The following is a 17,366-nucleotide window of genomic DNA, read 5'->3' on the forward strand; positions in this document are numbered from 1 at the left end:
GGCCCCTTAGCCCCCTCCCTTAGCCAGCCGGTCCCCTCCCTTGCCAGCCGACCCCCTCCCCCAAGCCCATCTCTCTTCCTGCCAAGCGGCTGCCTACAGAAGAGGTCTGGGGGCAGGGCAGCAAGCCCACCAGCCGCAGAGCCTGGCCCTCTGGGAACAGCCCCTCCAGACCCGACCTTGCCCCGGTCCGGGCCGGTCTTACTTAGGGGAAGGGGACAAGAGAAAAACGAGTGCAGACAGTACTGGACAGCAGTTCTGGAAATTGCAAAATCTTTTAGCTAAGGGCGGCCGTAAGGCACAGGGCCGTTTGCATAATGGGAACCCGCGCGCCTGTCAGGCAACGTAGCTCGCCGGACGCTGTTCGGATTAGATTGCTAATGAAAAGGCACAAAGAGTCGGCGCCCGCTCGCCCGTCGACCCCCGCTCCACAGACCCGCGCCCCAGGCCTGGCGCGGCCCTGGGGGCTTTGTGCCCGGGGACCCCGCCGCCTGCGCCCCGCCGGGCACCCGGGCCACAAAGCCCAGGCTGCCTGGGGGTCTCGCGTGCTCCCCCATCCAGGCCAGGTTGATGCGCGCGCCCTCCCACGCCCGCAGCTCCACGTCGCTCGGGCTCGCGCGCGTCCACGCCCCTCTCCCTGTGGGCGCACCCGGTCCTCGGCCCCCGCCGGCGCCCCCACACTCGCCACTGCCCCTCACCTCGTGTGCGCCGGCGGCGGCGCTCCGCCCATCAGCCGGCCGGCTCTGTCTGCGGCCCCTCGTCCTGGGCGCCCGGCCCGCGCCGCCCGCGCCCGCCCCGTCCGCCCGCCGCCGGCCCGGCTCGGCTCCCCGCCCAGCGCGCCCCGAGCGCCGCTCACAGCCGCCCGCTCGGCGCCATCTTGGAAGCTTGTGACGTCGGTGCCGCCCGCTCACCCCTGACCCACATCTGAATGGGCGAGCGACGGGGCGGGATCAGGGTGAAGGGACGGGCCCGTTTCGGGGGCGGGACATGCGGGGCGGGGCATGCGGGGCGGGGCGGGGCCAGCTAGCGGTCGGAGGGCCGGGCGGGTAGGGTGGCCGCCGCGCCGCGCTTTGGGGGAGGGGCACGCAGGAGGACCCTGGGTCTGAGACCCCCGACTCCCAACCAGCTCCCTACCCAGGGGCCAGAGCTTGACCTAGGCCTCCCGCCCAAAACACTTAGACCTCACACTCCCTGTAGACAGGGACAGGCTCATGCCTAGCCCCCGAGCTCAAGGCTGACCCCCTCTGAGCCTGACCCTGACCCTGACCTCTCAGAGCCCCCAGTCAGGGACCCCTAGCGGTCTATGCCCAATTTCCCCGACCCCTTCTTGCCCGGTGCTTCCCGACCCCCGCTGTGGCCGCGCTCTCAAGACTCAGCCCCCAGGGACTGCAGGCTCCTTGGTCTGGGCTCCAGGGGAGGCCAGGGTCGTTCCGGTCCCGGGAAGAATGGGAGTCCTGGAACACCTGACCCCAGCGCCAACAGGGAACCCCGCTCCTGCACCCCGGCGAGCAGGCCCTACCTGCTCAGAGGGCGCGGAGGTCCTGAGCACGCTTGCTTCAGCCAGCCCCTTCCGGTGACCGCAGCCCCTCGCAGGCCTCAGGGGTTAAACGGGCGCGCCCAAGCTGGCTCTCTTGGACCCAAGGCTCATGGGCGTCATTTAAATAGACTTTCAAGGGCTGGGGCTAGCCAGGAGCCATGACCACTTCTCTAGGGAGTTACTTAATGGACCTCTCTCTACTCTGAATACCAAACAAAGGAACACACCACTGTTAAGGTCGGAGAAGTCTGAAAGGAGCCGGGAATCTGCTTTATAGGGAAATTGTGACCGAGCTCCAGTCAAGACTGAAACTCAATTCTATAACCCTTCGCAGAGGCTAATTATGCGACCATTCTTTGCCAATCAGTGTATAAGTTCAGTGCAATCCTAACATGACGTTTCTTAGACTAAGCAAAATTGTAAGTTCACCTGGAAGAATAAATAGCCAAATACAGCTTTCATCTCCCCGACCTCTTGGGAACAAAGAAAAAGAAATGAGGGTAGACTTGCCCTATCAGAAATTAAAACAAATTATAAGGACTGAGGATGTAGTTCAGTGGTAGAGCAATTGCCTAGCATGTTGGAGGCCCTGGGTTAAATCCCCAGTACAGGGGTGTGGGAGATGTAGAGCTACTGTAGTCCATTCAGTGCAGTACCTGCCAAGAAAAAATACAATGGAATACCTAGAAATGTCCTAGAAATGGTAGGAACACAGTAGATGAAAAAGGAAATATCAAATGTCTGTGTAAAAGGAGATATAAAATGTTCCTGAAGAAGAAAAGGAATATTTCATAAATAGAACTCAGCTGAGGATTCACTGTGTGAAATAAGTGGGGAGGTGGGGGGGGGAGCCAACCGATCTTCTAAGCAAAGAAATACAAATTAAATCTACAAGAGGCTGTGTTCTTTAAAAATAAAAATTTGTTTCAAATGATAGCCACCAAGCAAGCAGGGGTCTGTTGGGTAATCACTCACTTATATTGTTGGAAGCATATAAATTGCCTCAAAGTTTCTGGATGCGAATTTAGCAGTATGAGCCAAAAACTTTTTTTTTAATTGTAGATGGACACAATATGTTTATTTTTATTTATTCATTTTTATTGATGCTCAGGATCGAACTCAGTGCCTCACATGTGCTAGGCAAGCACTCTACCAGTGGGGTACAACCCCAGCAAGCCCCCGCAAAATTTTTTAAATGATTATTCTTCCTTGGGCAAGTATTTCTGTCTTTCGTTCTGGGGAAAATAATCACATTTTCAGATCCTGTGCTTGGTTGTATAATCAGATGGTAAGCTTGGACTCCAGTGGCTAATGGCACACCTGAGACTTAATAGACACTCAGTAGTCACTCTTTCATTTGCATTTGGAAATTAATACACAATAATATTATTTCAAGTGTTATTTATAATAATGGAGAACTCATACACAAAGTAACGCTGACAATAGGAAATTGGTTAAATGAGCCACATAACAGAATGTTAAGTAGCCATCACAAATGGTGTTCTTTTACTTATTTTAAGTGGAGGTTTCTCATTATGTTGCCCAAACTGACCTGGAAGTCCTGGGTTCATAGGATTTTCGTGACTCAGCCTCCTGAATGGCTGGGACAACAGTTGTGCTGTCATGCCTGCCTTTCAATTTTTCTTTTGTCTTTTTTTTTTTTTTTGACTGGAAATTGAACCCTGGGGCACTTTACTACTAAGCTACATCCCCAGTCCTTTTATTTTTTTATTTTGAGACAGGGTCATGATAAGTCACTAAGGTCTAGCTAATTGAGGCTGGCCTCAAATTTGCAATCCTCCCACCTCAGCCTCCCAAGTATCTAGGATTACAGGTGTGCACTGCTGTAACTGGATAAAAAGAAAAAATATATATATTTTTAAAAATAGTTATTTGAGCCAGGTATGCTGGCACACACCTGTTATCCCAGCAACTGGGAGGCTGAGTCAGGAGGATCTTGAGTTCAAAGCCAGCCTCAGCAATGGTGAACTGCTTAGTAATTCAGTGAGACCCTGTCTCTAAATAAAATACAAAATAGGACTAGGGATGTGGCTTAGTGGTTGAGTGTCCCTGATTTCTTTTTTTTTTTTTTTTTAAGAGAGAGTGAGAGAGGAGAGAGAGAGAGAGAAAGAATTTTTAATATTTATTTTTTAGTTCTCGGCAGACACAACATCTTTGTTGGTATGTGGTGCTGAGGATCGAACCCGGGCCGCACGCATGCCAGGCGAGCGCGCTACCGCTTGAGCCACATCCCCAGCCCCTAGTGTCCCTGATTTCAATTCCCGATGCCAAAAAAAAAAACCAGTTCTTGGATATATATATACTCTTACCTTTTACTACTAGAGTAGTTTACTACAAGTAGAATCTATGGGTTAAATGATATGGGAATTTTCAATATTTTTAAATAATTTTTTCAAACATTTTTTAGTTGTAGCTGGACACAATACCTTTATTTTATTTTCATGTGGTGCTGAGGATCAAACCCAGTGCTTCACGTATGCTAGACGAGTGCTCTGCCTCATCTAGCATAACCCCAGCCCTCAGTCATTATTGTTGTGTGCTTGTGTTGCTGGGGACTGAACCCACGGGCTTGCATATGTTGGGCAAATGCTCTAATGCTGAGCTACATGCCAAGCCCTGGAATTTTCTATTTTAATGGACCCTACCAGATATAAATTCCCAAAATGATGTATCAATTCAATTCTTGTAGGTAAACTTTTTTCCTCCTCCTTTAGCTTTTCTGGACATTCTGAGATATCCATGCTTAGTACATATTCTTTTTTTCTTTTTGGTACTGGTGATTGAACCCCAGGGACACTTTACCACTGAGTAGCATCACCAGCCCTTTTCTTTCTTTCTTTCTTTCTTTCTTTCTTTTTTTTTTTTTTTTTTTTTTTCGAGACAAGACCTGTCTAAATTGCTAAGGCTGGCCTCAGCTTCCAAGCCACTGGGATTACTGGTGTGCACCATGGCACCCAACTTACATATTCCTTTTAAAATCAGAAAAAAAGAACAACATGTAAATTAGTATAGCCATATGGAAAAGAGTATATAAATTCCTGAAAATACATAAATAAAGCTAGTGTGTAGTGACGCATACCTGTAGTCTCAGGTACTCAGGAGACTGAAAAAAGAGGATCACAAATTGCAGCCCAGCCTGGACAATTAAGCAGGACCCTGTCTCAAAATTAAAAATAGGGGCTGGGGTTGTGCGCTCAGCAGTAGCGCACTTGCCTAGCATGTGTATGAGACACTGGGTTTGATTCTCAGCACCGCATATAAATAAATAAAATAAAAGTCTATCAATAACTAAAAATTGGGGCTGGGGATGTGGCTCAAGCGGTAGCGCGCTCACCTGGCATGCGTGCGGCCCGGGTTCGATCCTCAGCACCACATACAAAGATGTTGTGTCCGCCGAAAACTAAAAAATAAAATAAATATTAAAAAAATTCTCGGGCTGGGGATGTGGCTCAAGCGGTAGCGTGCTCGCCTGGCATGCGTGCGGCCCGGGTTCGATCCTCAGCACCACATACCAACAAAGATGTTGTGTCCGCCGAGAACTAAAAAATAAATATTAAAATTTAAAAAAAAATAAAATAAAAAATTCTCTCTCTCCCTGTCTTTAAAAAACAAATAAAATAACTAAAAAATTTTTAAAAATTAAAAATAAAGGACTAGGGGCTGGGGTTAAGTGCTCACCTGACACACATGAAGCACTGGGTTTGAACCTCAACACCACATAAAAATGAAGTGGGGATATTTGTGTCCACCTACAACTAAAAAATAAATAAATAATAAAGGATTAGGGATGTAGCTCCTTGGTAGAGCACTTGCCTTGCATTTGCAAGGCCCTAGGTTCAATCTCTAGTAACACACACACACACACACACACACACACACACATTTTCTCACAAAGAAAGTCCCATGCCTCTCAAGTTTCCACACCCCAAGCTCAAGCCACTTTGGAAAACTCTGTTCCTTAAATATGCCATAAAGTTTTCTCTCAACTCTGGCATTCGAACCCAGCTCCTCCTACCTGGGTCATCCTCCTCCCCACCTCTACCTGGTAAACTCCTTCTTAGCTCAGATATCACATCCTACGGGAAATCTACTTTGATCCCAAGCTACTCACCCTCAGACTGTCCTGATATTGAGTCTACTCTTATAGACTCAGTACCTGACTCATACCTGGCACCAAGTAGGTGATCAATTAAAAGTCAAATGAGCCAGGATTGTGCCTATAATCCCACTGGCTTGAGAGGCTGAGGCAGGAGGATCATGAGTTCAAAGCCAGCCTCAGCAAAAAAATTAGCAAGGCCCTAAGCAACTCAGCAAGCCCCTGTCTCAAAATAAAACATAAAGGGCTGGGGATGTGACTCAGTGGTAAAGCGCCCCTGGGTTCAATCCCTGCTACCAGGAAAAAAATGTCAAATGAAGGACTGAAATTAATAAATTTCCCCCAATGCCCCCTTTCCCCTCCTGTCTCAATACAACTCACCTCCTGTTCCTAAAGCCATTTAAATTCATTCACTTGTGACATAAAAAATATGATGCTGTGGGCATGGGTGGGTTGAGTGGTACTATAGAAGCCTGGCACTCAGGGTTGGGAGGGGTAAAGCTTAGTAGCAGATTGTTTGCTTACACGGCATAAGGCCTTAAGTTCAATCCCCAGCCCTGGGAAAAAATAAAGAAAGAAATGGCTGGGAATATAGCTCAGTTGGTAGAGTGCTTGCTTTGCATTAAGGCCCTGGGTTAGATCCCCAGCACGGGGGTGGGGGGGGGGGGAGTAAAAGAAATCTGGCCTTCTGGTCACCCACCTGCATAGCAGAAAGAGAGACCCACCTAAATTCTGGTGGTTAATTTTGGCTCCCAATATTAAGTTCTCATTCTATATAAGGGCAAAGCACTTTATACATATGGACTTACTATCCTTCATTACCACCTAGGAAAGGGATGCACTCTAGTGCTCTATTTTATGGATGAGAAAACTGAAGGTCAAAGAGGTTTAGTTGCTTGCCTGTGACCTGCCCAAGGAGTTTGAACTCCAGCCCCTCCGACTGACAGGAGCTGGGTTCTCCCCAGCCTCTTCCCCTCCCCCCAGGGGTGGTACTATGGTGTTCTACCACAGAGCTCATCCCTAGTGCTTTTTTTTTTTTCCCACCCCTCAGAACTGAGGCTTGAACCCAGGGGCACTTAACCACTGAGCCACATTCCCAACCATATATATTTTTATTTTGAGACAGTGTCCTACTAGATTGATCAGGGTCTTGCTAAATTGTGGAGGGACAATTAAATTTAACTTGTTATCTTCTGCCTCTCAGCCTCCCAAGCCACTGCTGATGTCATGTAAGGGCCATTGTGCCAGACTCAAGCTGCTCTTTCTAAAGAAGTTCCTTTTTACTTTCCACACTGTCTTCTGATTTCCACACCAACCCCACATGGTCATGATCTTATCAATGTATGTGCTTTCTTGCTGACTCTTTCTCATCCTCACTAGAATGTGAGCTCTGTGTAAATCAGGACAGTTCACTACTTGTTCACCACTGTAGCCTGTGCCTGGCCATCCAAGGTCAATAATGCTTTGGTGTTCTTGTAAATTAAAGATGAGACAAAGGCCAAACACAAATAGGAGGCAGAGGGCTGCCTGGGAGAACCATATTCAAAGTCCTAAAGAGAGAGAAGGCTTTAGGAGGTACCCAGAGGTAGTCGGCCAGAGCTGGTGACATGGAATGTGGCATGGGACCATGAGGTGTGATGAGAAACAAGAAATGGGGAATGTTGTCAGTTCAGGGCAATATCTGAGGTTTTTGTCCCAGAGGCCTGAGAATACTGCTAAAGAGTTCTAAGTAGGTGGGGCAAGAACAATTTTGCAATGCAGGTGTGTGCAGGAACTGAGTCCACCAGTAACCCAGGGAAGGTGGCAGGGAACACAAGCCAGTTCTAGAATCCCAGCTGAAGGTTGGACAGTGGCATGATTACTAGGGTATAGTCCTTGCCTATATTCCCAGCTACTCAGGAAACTGAGGCAAAAAGATCCCTTGAGTCCAGGAGTTCAAAGCCAGTCTAGGCAACATAGGGAGGCCCTATCAAAAATAAATGGGCAGGGCTGGAGATGTGGCTCAGCGGTAGCGCACTCGCCTGGCATGCGTGCGACCCGGGTTCGATCCTCAGCACCACATACAAACAAAGATGTTGTGTCCGCCAAGAACTAAAAAAAAAATAAAATAAAATATTAGGATTCTCTCTCTCTCTCTCTCTCTCTCCCTCTCTCTTTAAAATAAATAAATAAATAAATAAAAGGGCAGATGGGGGTCAGTGATTAAGCACTCCTGGGTTTAATCCCCAATACCACAAAAAAGAGAGAGAGAGAGAGAGAGAGAAAAGGAATAAAGAAAGCTGGGGCAGAAAACCCACAGGAGAAAGAAGGATGTGAAGGGTAATGTTAAGAGAGGGCTTTTCACTTTTAACTCAATGTTCTGTGTTACTGGGGCTGGGGATGTGGCTCAAGCGGTAGCGTGCTCACCTGGCGTGCGTGCGGCCCGGGTTCGATCCTCAGCACCACATACAAACAAAGATGTTGTGCCCGCTGAGAACTAAGAAAAAATAAATAAATATTAAAATTCTCTCTCTCTCTCTCTCTCTCTCTCTCTCTCTCTCTGTCCCCCCCTCTCTCTCTCACTCTCTCTTTAAAAAAAAAAATTAGTATTTCTAAAAAAAAAAAAAAGCAGACACATCTTCTTACTGAATCACTGTTCTTTAAAAAAAAAAAATGTTCTGTGTTACTGGAATTGTTATTCTGTTTTACTTTCATTATTTATTTATTTAGTACCAGGGGTTGAATCTAGGGACACTTAACCACTGAGCCACATTCCCAGTCCTTTTTAAATTTTTTTTTATTTTTGTGACAGGGTCTCACTAATTTGCTTAGGGTCTCACTATGTTGCTGAGGCTGAGTTTGAACTTGGGATCCTCCTGCCTTAGCCTCCCCAGGGATTGCAGGCATGCGCCACCACACCCAGCTCTTAAATTTTTTTATTGATTTATTTTTTATAGATGGTGTCTTGATATGCTCCCCAGGCTGGCCCTAAACTCCTGGACTCAAGAGAGCTTTTTTTTTTTTTTTTTTTTTCTCCTTGTAGTACTGGGGATTGAACTCAGGACCTCATGAATTCTATGAGTTCAAATATGGTAGACAAACCCTTTACATTGAGCTACACCCTCAGCCCTTTTATTTATTTATTTTAATTTCAAGGCAGGGTCTAAGTAAGTTGCCCAGGTTTACCTCAAAACTTTCAATCTTCTTGCCCCAATCTCCCAAATAGCTGGGATTATGGGTATGTGTTCCACCATGCCCAGGTTATTTTTTTTTTAGAAAAATAATTGTGTTGGGGCTGGGGATGTGGCTCAAGCGGTAGCGCGCTCGCCTGGCATGCGTGCGGCCCGGGTTCGATCCTCAGCACCACATACCAACAAAGATGTTGTGTCCGCCGAGAACTAAAAAATAAATATTAAAAATTCTCTCTCTCTCTTTCTCTCCTAACTCTCTCCTCTCTCACTCTCTCTTTAAAAAAAAATAATAATAATTGTGATATTTATTAATTTTTAATTTTTTTTTTTTTTTTTTTTTTGGTATTGGGGATTGAGCCCAGGGGCACTTTACCACTTAACTACATCCACAGCCCTTTTTTATTTTACTTTGAGACAGGATCTCATTAATTTCTGAGGGTCTCAATTGCTGAGGCTGGCCTTGAACTTGTGATCCTCCTATCTCAGCCTCCCAAGTCTCTGAAATTACAGGTGTACACCAACGCACCCATCAATAATTGTGAAAATCTCAGTGAAGGCCCCCTCATCCGTGTCCCTCCAGGTCCTGGATCTCCTGCTTCCATCATTATACTTGCAGAGTCTGTTCTGGAATCCTTCTGCAGGGTGCTGTGGTCCCTCTTTCCTGACCAGAGCCTGGGCCAGGTGAAAGAATGGATGAAAGAGGGGAGTCAGCTTTTTCTCTAAGATAGAAAAGTGGAGTAAAAGACTAGCAAACTGGGCTGGGGATCTGGCTCAAGCAGTAACGCGCTCGCCTAGCATGCTCCGGGTGCTGGGTTCGATCCTCAGCACCACATAAAATAAAATAAAGATGTTGTATCCACCGAAAACTGAAAAATAAAATATTAAAAAATTCTCTCTCTCTCTCTCCTCTTTCTCTCTCTTAAAAAATAAAAATAAAAATAAAAAGACTGGCAAACCTTTGTTTATGGGTGAAGCCCAAGGAAAGTGGATGAGAATGCAAATCCTGGCCATAACAATGACCAAGCAACCCTAATACTAGAACTCAGTGGGCCCCAACTGTAAAGTAGGACTTAAAACCATATGTGCTTCACCAGCTTGTGTGACCATTAGGTAATTAACACAAATGGAGCAGGAAGAAGCTCAGCAGGACCTCAGTAAAGGGAGAAGTTGGGGAGAAAGAGGCAGAGGGTACCCAAGATAAAAAGTGGGGTCAAGATTAGAGGATGCTCAATTTCCCTTGTAAGGTTCCTCTCCAGCAGTTGGGGAAGGCCAAGAGTAGACCCCTTTTCAATCTTGGCTAAGGAACAGAGTCCTGAGGATACAAGTAATCTCCAGGTAACTCTGACTTTGCTCCCCTGGGGAATGGGAGTTAACCAAGGTCTCCTAGAGGGATTCTAGTTTTCCAGTTTTCTTTGGGAAATCTTTCCCCATTACCAGGGTCCAGTGGGGCCTCATGTGACAGTGGGGGAAGGGGCTATCTCCCTCATGGCCAGAACACCAGGAAGCCCCTGGGGCGGGGTGGAGGGGTTGGGACAGCAGGCTCTGGTCACCATCACAGGGAGCTGGGTGAGGCAGCCCTTATCTTGCTTGACCTGGTGGAGGCTGACCACTCCCTCCCTCCTTCTGGAAAATGTGGCCCTCTGCTCTTTCTGAGGCCTCTTCTTGAATCCCAGGGGTCCTGGGGTGGACCTTCAGTGACCAGATCTATCCTTGACCATCTTGGGGTGCTTTGGCTGGCTCTAGCCCCAAGGTGCCTCCCAAGACACCACCACCTGGAGTCTTCAGGGCATCTCTGACTCAGCAGGTCTGTACCTATCCCCCCCACCCCCGCCAGCGTGGCTCTGCAGAACACCCTGTTGCCCAAGCCCTAACTGCTGGCCACTCCCTAGCACCTCCCCCCACCAGCCTTACTGATTTGAATTCCTGACTCTCCCTCCCTCTGGCCTCCTCCCTAGACTCAGGCCCTCCCTCAGGGTGAGGGAAGGAATCCTCCAGATAAGGACATGGGGGCAAACACACACACACACACACACACATACCTGAGTTCAGACACCGGGCTCTGCCACCAACTTGTTGTATGACCTTGACAAGTGACCTCCTTCTCAGACCTTGAGTTTCCCCATCTATAAAAGGGGGGCAGAATGGCACTCTGGATAGGACTACTCTTAGCAGGACAAGAGCACAAGGTGAGGTTCTCAGCAGAAGTCAGTTCTTAAAGGGAACCATGGCAACTAAAAACTGCAAGCCAACTCTTTCTTGGGGTAGTCTTAGTGATAAGCGGGTTGGTGTCTTTCCTAAGTTAGGAAAGGGTTAGTCCACACACCACGATGTCTGTTCCATGCCATATCCAGATATCTACTTGAGGGAGCAGGCAGAGTAAGACAATCTTATGGGGAAGGTGGTGGAGTAAATGAGTAATTCCAGGGTGCAGGATCACACCTGGGGGCTGTCCAAGCATGTGGGAGGGGCAGCTTTGTGGAGGAAGGGAGAAGTAGATGAAGACAGCTTCCCGAAAGAGGTGATAGAAGGCACTTTTGAAAGGCAACTTGGAGTGATCCCCTGAAGGGACAGGAGAACTGGGAAGCTAATTTTAGGGAAGAGGAAACAGGCTGAGACTCAAGCAATGGAGGAACTGCCAGGGTCACTCAGGAGTGAAGGGCCAGGATTTAATGGCACCCCCACTCTGTTTTCTGTCTGAGCAGGAGGTATCTAACTTTCTGGAAGGCACATTATAACCTGGAGCACCTTAATTAGTGGGTTCCTAAGACTGAGAGGTTAAGGGCTAGGGGTGTAGCTCAGTGTTAGAGCACTTACCTTGCATGCTCCAGGCCCAAGTGTGATCCCTACTGGAGAGTGGAGGGGGAGATCCCATCAAGCAGGTACAGCCAGGCCCAACAGGAGGGTTTACCTAGGATTCCAGGGAATCCTATGAGAAATGGGGCACATGAGCCTGAAGGTCTGTATCAGAGGCCAAGGTTTTATGGGAAAAGCAGGCAGACCCTGTAGGGAGGGAACACTTGGTAGGTCCTCAAAACACAGGGCATTCTCTGTTGGGAACAGACCCATTGCTGATCTCACCAACCATCTGGAACAGGATAGGTGGGACTGAGCCTAGAAGTTGGATGAACCTGTGGGGATGTCAGCAGTGCCATAGTGGCCCCAGGAACCCTTTATGCCCAGGATCCTGGAGCTGGCTCCACCTGGCTATAGCCTCGGTTTCACAAGACAGTTGGCCCAGTGTGTTCTCACTTCCCTGGAATACCTGAGTCACTACAAACCCCCCTTAGCCTACTCCAAATCTAACCTCTATGGGAGTGAGTCAGGAAGAGAATGATGTGGCCAAAGGTGGATGTAATTCAATGGTAGAGCATGTACAAAGCCACCAGAGGTGTCTCTGAGCCTTAATATTTTTGGTACGGCAATCAAATGCAAGGCCCAGTGCATGCTAAGCACATACTCTTCCACTGAGCTATGCCCCCAGCCCCTCTGAACTCTCCCTTTTAAAATTGTGACCTTCATATTGTGTTCTTGTGACATCTTTTCCAGATCTGGAACAATGACTTTAAAATGGATCAGTTAGGGGCTAGAACTGTAGCTCAGTGGTAGAGTGCTTGCCTGGCATGTGGGAGGCACAGGGTTTGATCCTCGGCATCACATAAAAATTAATAAAATAAAGGTCCATCAACAACTAAAAAAAAAAATTTTAAAAATAATAAATAAATGAATACATTTTTTAAAAAAATGGATCAGTTAGTCTTCCATTTCGAAAATATACAGTAGCATAGGGTGGGAGGGGGCAAGTCATGCGCAAGTAACCGGGAATAAATGGGCTAGAGGCCCCTGGGCAGAGATGGATGGGGCCTCAGTCTCAGTATTCCTCTTCAAACCCACCCCCAGTGCCCACTGGATAGGCTCCTCTGCCCTCTGACCAGTCAAGCTTCCTATTTCCCTCAGTCCCCTCCTGGGTAGAAGTGGCTTAGGATCTCTAGGTCACATGTTTGGCCAGGGAAGGGGCCCAGTGCAGGTGATAGTCAAGCACTTCCTTCCTTCCTGACCCTCCCCTGTCTTCCAGTAACCTGCTTAACTTGTTAGATATGTGTGACCTTTCCTTGCTTTTGCTCAAAGTCTTCAGGTTTTGGGGAACTTCAGAGTACCAAGGTGAGCCTAGAACCATGTTCCCCTGTCCCAGTCCCACTCCTGTGCCCTCGACAGCTTTCTTGGTCTTAGTTTGGGGTCCTTAACCTCAGACAAAGTCCTCTATATACATGATCTGTTAAAAATAAACTTAACCCTACCATAGATGAGGAAAAAGAGACTTAGAGAGGTCTCCTAGTTGTCGCATACAGGCTGGAATTTAGACCCAAGTGCTGGGTTCCCGAACCCAGTTGCTCCATAGCTCCATGACCCTGCCTTTCCTAGCCTTATACTTTATTCATTTACCAAAAATTCCCATGGTCTCTGGGATTTAGGATTTCAGGTTGCAATGCTGTGTGAAGAGTGTAGCTCAGTTTCACATTGGCCAAGTCTAACCCTGGTTCCTGGTCCTCTAGAAAGATGGCCCCTATCAGTTTGTGAGGCACTCCCTAAAGTGTTCTGGGGAGTTAGGAGGGAACAAACAAGGCTGAGTGGGACTTGAATTCTAGGCCTACAGCGTCAAAAAGATATTTTCTTCTTTCTGTCATCGAAGGTCTAAGCTGGCAAGTGTGGCCCAGGCAGCTCTGCCCTGTGATAGCACACATTCAATAGGAAAACCTAGGTAAACTGCCAGGTGTGGATGAGGGCTACAGAGGGAAAATCAAACAAGGTAAGGGTGGGAGTGAGAGATGGGGTTGCTACTTCATAGCTGTTGGAAAAAAGCTGAGTGATTTGGAGCAATGGGTCATGGAAATTCATAAAATTAAGTAAAAATCTGGCTGGAGTGTACTTAGAAAGTCTGAGACCCTGGATTCAATACCCAGGACCAAAAAAATAAAAAAAATAAAAAAATAAGGTGAGCACAGGCCCTAGATTCATTCTACAGTAATAAAAATAAATAAGTAAAAACTAATGGAGGGCTAGGGTTGTAACTCAGTGGCAGAAGGTTTGCCTAGCATGTGTGAGGCACTAGGTTCAAGTCTCAGCACTACATATAAATAAATAAAAAATAAAGGCCTGTTGACAACTAAATAAAAAAAAAAGTAAGAGAACAACATGGATAGCATGGTCCTCACTGGATTGAATTTGTAATTCTTTGGGATGAATATCCTTGTCTTTAATTCTTTGTTTTTCCCCAGTGCTGGAGATTGAACACAAGTTCTTCACCACTGAGCTGTATCTCCAGGCCCCTTGTTCTAAATTTTTCTTTTCTTTTCTCTTCTTTTTTTGTACTGGGGATGAGCTACATCCTGGCCCTATCAATTAATCACTTAATTAATTTGGTACAGGGATTAAACTCAGGGGTGCTTAACCACTAAGCCATATCCCCAGCCATTTATTGTATTTTATTTAGAGACAGGGTATCACTGAGTTGCTTAGGGCCTCACTAAATTGCTGAGGCTGGCTTTGAACTTGTGATCCTCCTGCCTCAGCCTCCTGAGCCTCTGAGATTACATGTTCCACCACACCTGAATCCTTTGTTCTTAATTCTGAAACTATGTGAATTACAATTTCTATTCTCTTCTTAAACTGTCATTGCTATTCCACCCACAATGGGAATCATGTTTGTATCCAACCCTCAGTCAGTGAACAAACTGCACATCCCCCAGGGTGTCCTCTCCTGCAGATTCAGTTCTCATGTTGCTCCTTGTCCTTAGACACCATTCTAGGTTATAGGCTCACCAGGGATCTGGTGATTCAAAACATTGTGAAGAAGAGCCGGGTGTGGGGGCCCACACCTGCAATCCCAGCAACTCTGGAGGCTGAGGCAGGAGGATTCTGAATTCAAAGCCAGCCTCAGCAATTTAGCAAGGCCCTGATCAACTCTGGGAGACACTGTCTTAAAATAAAAAATAAAAAGGGCTGGGGATGTGGCTCAGTGGTTAAGTATCCCTGGGTTCAATCTCCAGTACCAAAACAAACAAACAAAAAAAGAAAGATTGTAAGGAAGAGATATTTGCTGGGCTGGGCAGAGCAAATCTATAATCCCAGCCATCTGGAAGGCTGAGGCAGGAGGATCCCAAATTTGAGGCCAGTTTCAGCATTTAGATAGGCCCTAAGCAACTTCATGAGGCATTGTCTCAAAAATAAATAAATAAAAAGGACTTGGGATATGGCTTAGGTTTTTTTTTTTTAATATTTTTAGTTTTAGGTGGACACAAAACCTTTTAATTTTAATTTTTGGGGGCTGGGGATGTGGCTCAAGCGGTAGTGCGCTCGCCTGGCATGCGTGCGGCCCGAGTTCGATCCTCAGCACCACATACCAACAAAGATGTTGTGTCCACCGAGAACTAAAATATAAATATTAAAAATTCTCTCTCTCTCTCCCTCTCTCTCACTCTCCTCTCTCACTCTCTCTTAAAAAAAATTTAATTTTTGGTACTGGGGATTGAACTCAGGTACAGTCAACCACTGAGCCACACCCACAGCCCTATCTTGTATTTTATTTAGAGACAAGGTCTCACTGAGTTACTTAGTGCCTCATTTTTGTTGAAGCTGGCTTTGACCTTGTGATCCTCCTGCCTCAGGCTCCCTAGCCACTGTGCTTACAGGCAGGCATACACTACTGCCCCTGGCTGAACCTTTATTTTATTTATTTATTTATTTTATGTCGTCCTAAGGATTGAACCCAGTGCCTCATACGTGCCAGAAGTGCTCTACCGCTGAGTCACAACCCCAGCCCTGACTCAGTGTTTTTGTAAATGCTTCTGGGTTCAATCCTCAGTAGCCCCAAAAAATGTATTAATATTTCTGGCAGCATTATTCACAAGAGCAAAGTAACTTTGCACTGTACATCAACAGATGAATAAATAAGCAAAAGATGGTAGGGATTGGATTTTTGCTTTAGTAGCAAGAGTGCTTGCCTAGCTGGGCATGGTGGTGCACATCTGTAATCCCAGAGGCTCAGGAGGCTGAGGCAGGAGGATAACAAGTTCAAAGCTAGCTTCAGCAAAAGCAAGTTGCTAAGCAATTCAATGAGACTCTGTCTCTAAATAAAATACAAGATGGGGCTGGGGATGTGGCCCAGTGGTTGAGTGCCCCTGAGTTCAATCCCTGGGTGTTACAAAAACACCAAAAAAAAAAAAAAAAAAAAAAAAAAAAAGAGTGCTTGCCTAATATGCATGAGGCCTTGGGTTCAATTCCCAGCACTGCAAAAATAAATAGGAAATGAAAATAATTTAAAAATAAATAAATAAAGCTGGATATGGTAGCACACACACTTGTAATCTCCCCAACACTGGAGGCTAAGGCAGGAGTATCCTAAATTCAACCTCAGCAATTTAATAAGTCCTGTCTCAAAATGAAAAATAAGAAGGACTGAGGATATAGCTCATGGCAAAGTGCCCCTGGGTTCAATCCCCAGTATAAAAAAAAAAAAAAGGTGGTATATGCATATTGGAATATTATTCAGCCTTTAAAAGGAAGAAAATTCTGACACCCACTACCACATGGATGAAACTTAAGGACATTAGGCTCAGTGAAATAAGCCAATCATAAAATGACAAATGCTGTATGAGTTCTTTCATTTGAGGTACTTAGAGTAGTCAAATTCATAGAGACAGAAAAGAGTAGTGGGAGTAGAGTAGGCCAGTGGTAAAGCATGTTCAGAGTCCTAGATTTAATCCTAATCATCAGAAAGAAGCAAAGTAAAATGCCCTTTTAGTTCGTCATGTCCAACAATGCTCTCAGTCAGAGGAAAGACACTGCATTTCTCAACGTAGCCTCAAATGATTGGAAGCACCCTGGGGCACAATAATTGGTGCCACCAGCTGTTTCCGTGTCAAGTTAGTGGTTGCCAGGAGCTGGGGTGGGGGATGAGGCATTACTGTTTAGTGGATACAGTTTCTGTTTGCAAGATGAAAAGAGTTCTGGAGACCTTTTGCACAACAACATGAATGTACTTAACACTACTAAACTACACTTAAAAAGGGTTATGGTTGGGGCTGGGATTGTGGCTCAGAGGAGGAGTGCTCCCCTAGCATGCCCAGGGCCCTTGGTTCGAATCTCAGCACCACATAAAAATAAATGAATGGAATAAAGGTATTATGTCCAACTACAACTAAAAAAATATATTAAAAAATAAAAAAGGAGACGGAGTTCTGTGGTAGAATGCTTGCCAAGAGGTCCTGGCTTTGATCCTCTTGAAATGGAGAATTTTTTTCTTTTTTCTTTTCTTCCTTTGACAGTGCTGGGGTCCAAACTCAGTCTCTGCATATGTTAGGCAACTGCTGAACTATAGCACCAGCCTATGATGGTTAAAAAAAAAAAAAAAAAGTTTTTTTTTTTTTTTTTTGTACTGTGGATTGAACTCAGGGGGCTTTTACCACTAGTAACATCCCTAGCCCTTTTTATTTTTGAGACAGGGTCTCACTAAGTTGCTTAGGGCCTCACTAAGTTGCTAAGGTTGATC

General features: G+C 46.2%; 1 protein-coding gene across 1 annotated transcript in view; it reads right to left on the reverse strand.

Annotated features, from left to right (window-relative positions):
* The window catches only part of HIC2 (HIC ZBTB transcriptional repressor 2), a 35,108-nt gene extending 34,245 nt beyond the window's left edge, over positions 1-863 (reverse strand). The window contains exon 1 of the mRNA XM_081284503.1: positions 696-863. The gene's annotated coding sequence lies outside the window, so the exon portion shown is untranslated. The remainder of the gene's footprint in view (positions 1-695) is intronic.
* Between the last annotated feature and the right edge of the window lie 16,503 nt (positions 864-17,366).

Source organism: Spermophilus citellus, assembly GCF_964194105.1.
Source record: "Spermophilus citellus genome assembly, chromosome: 3".
In the NCBI taxonomy this organism is placed as follows: Eukaryota; Metazoa; Chordata; class Mammalia; order Rodentia; family Sciuridae; genus Spermophilus; species Spermophilus citellus.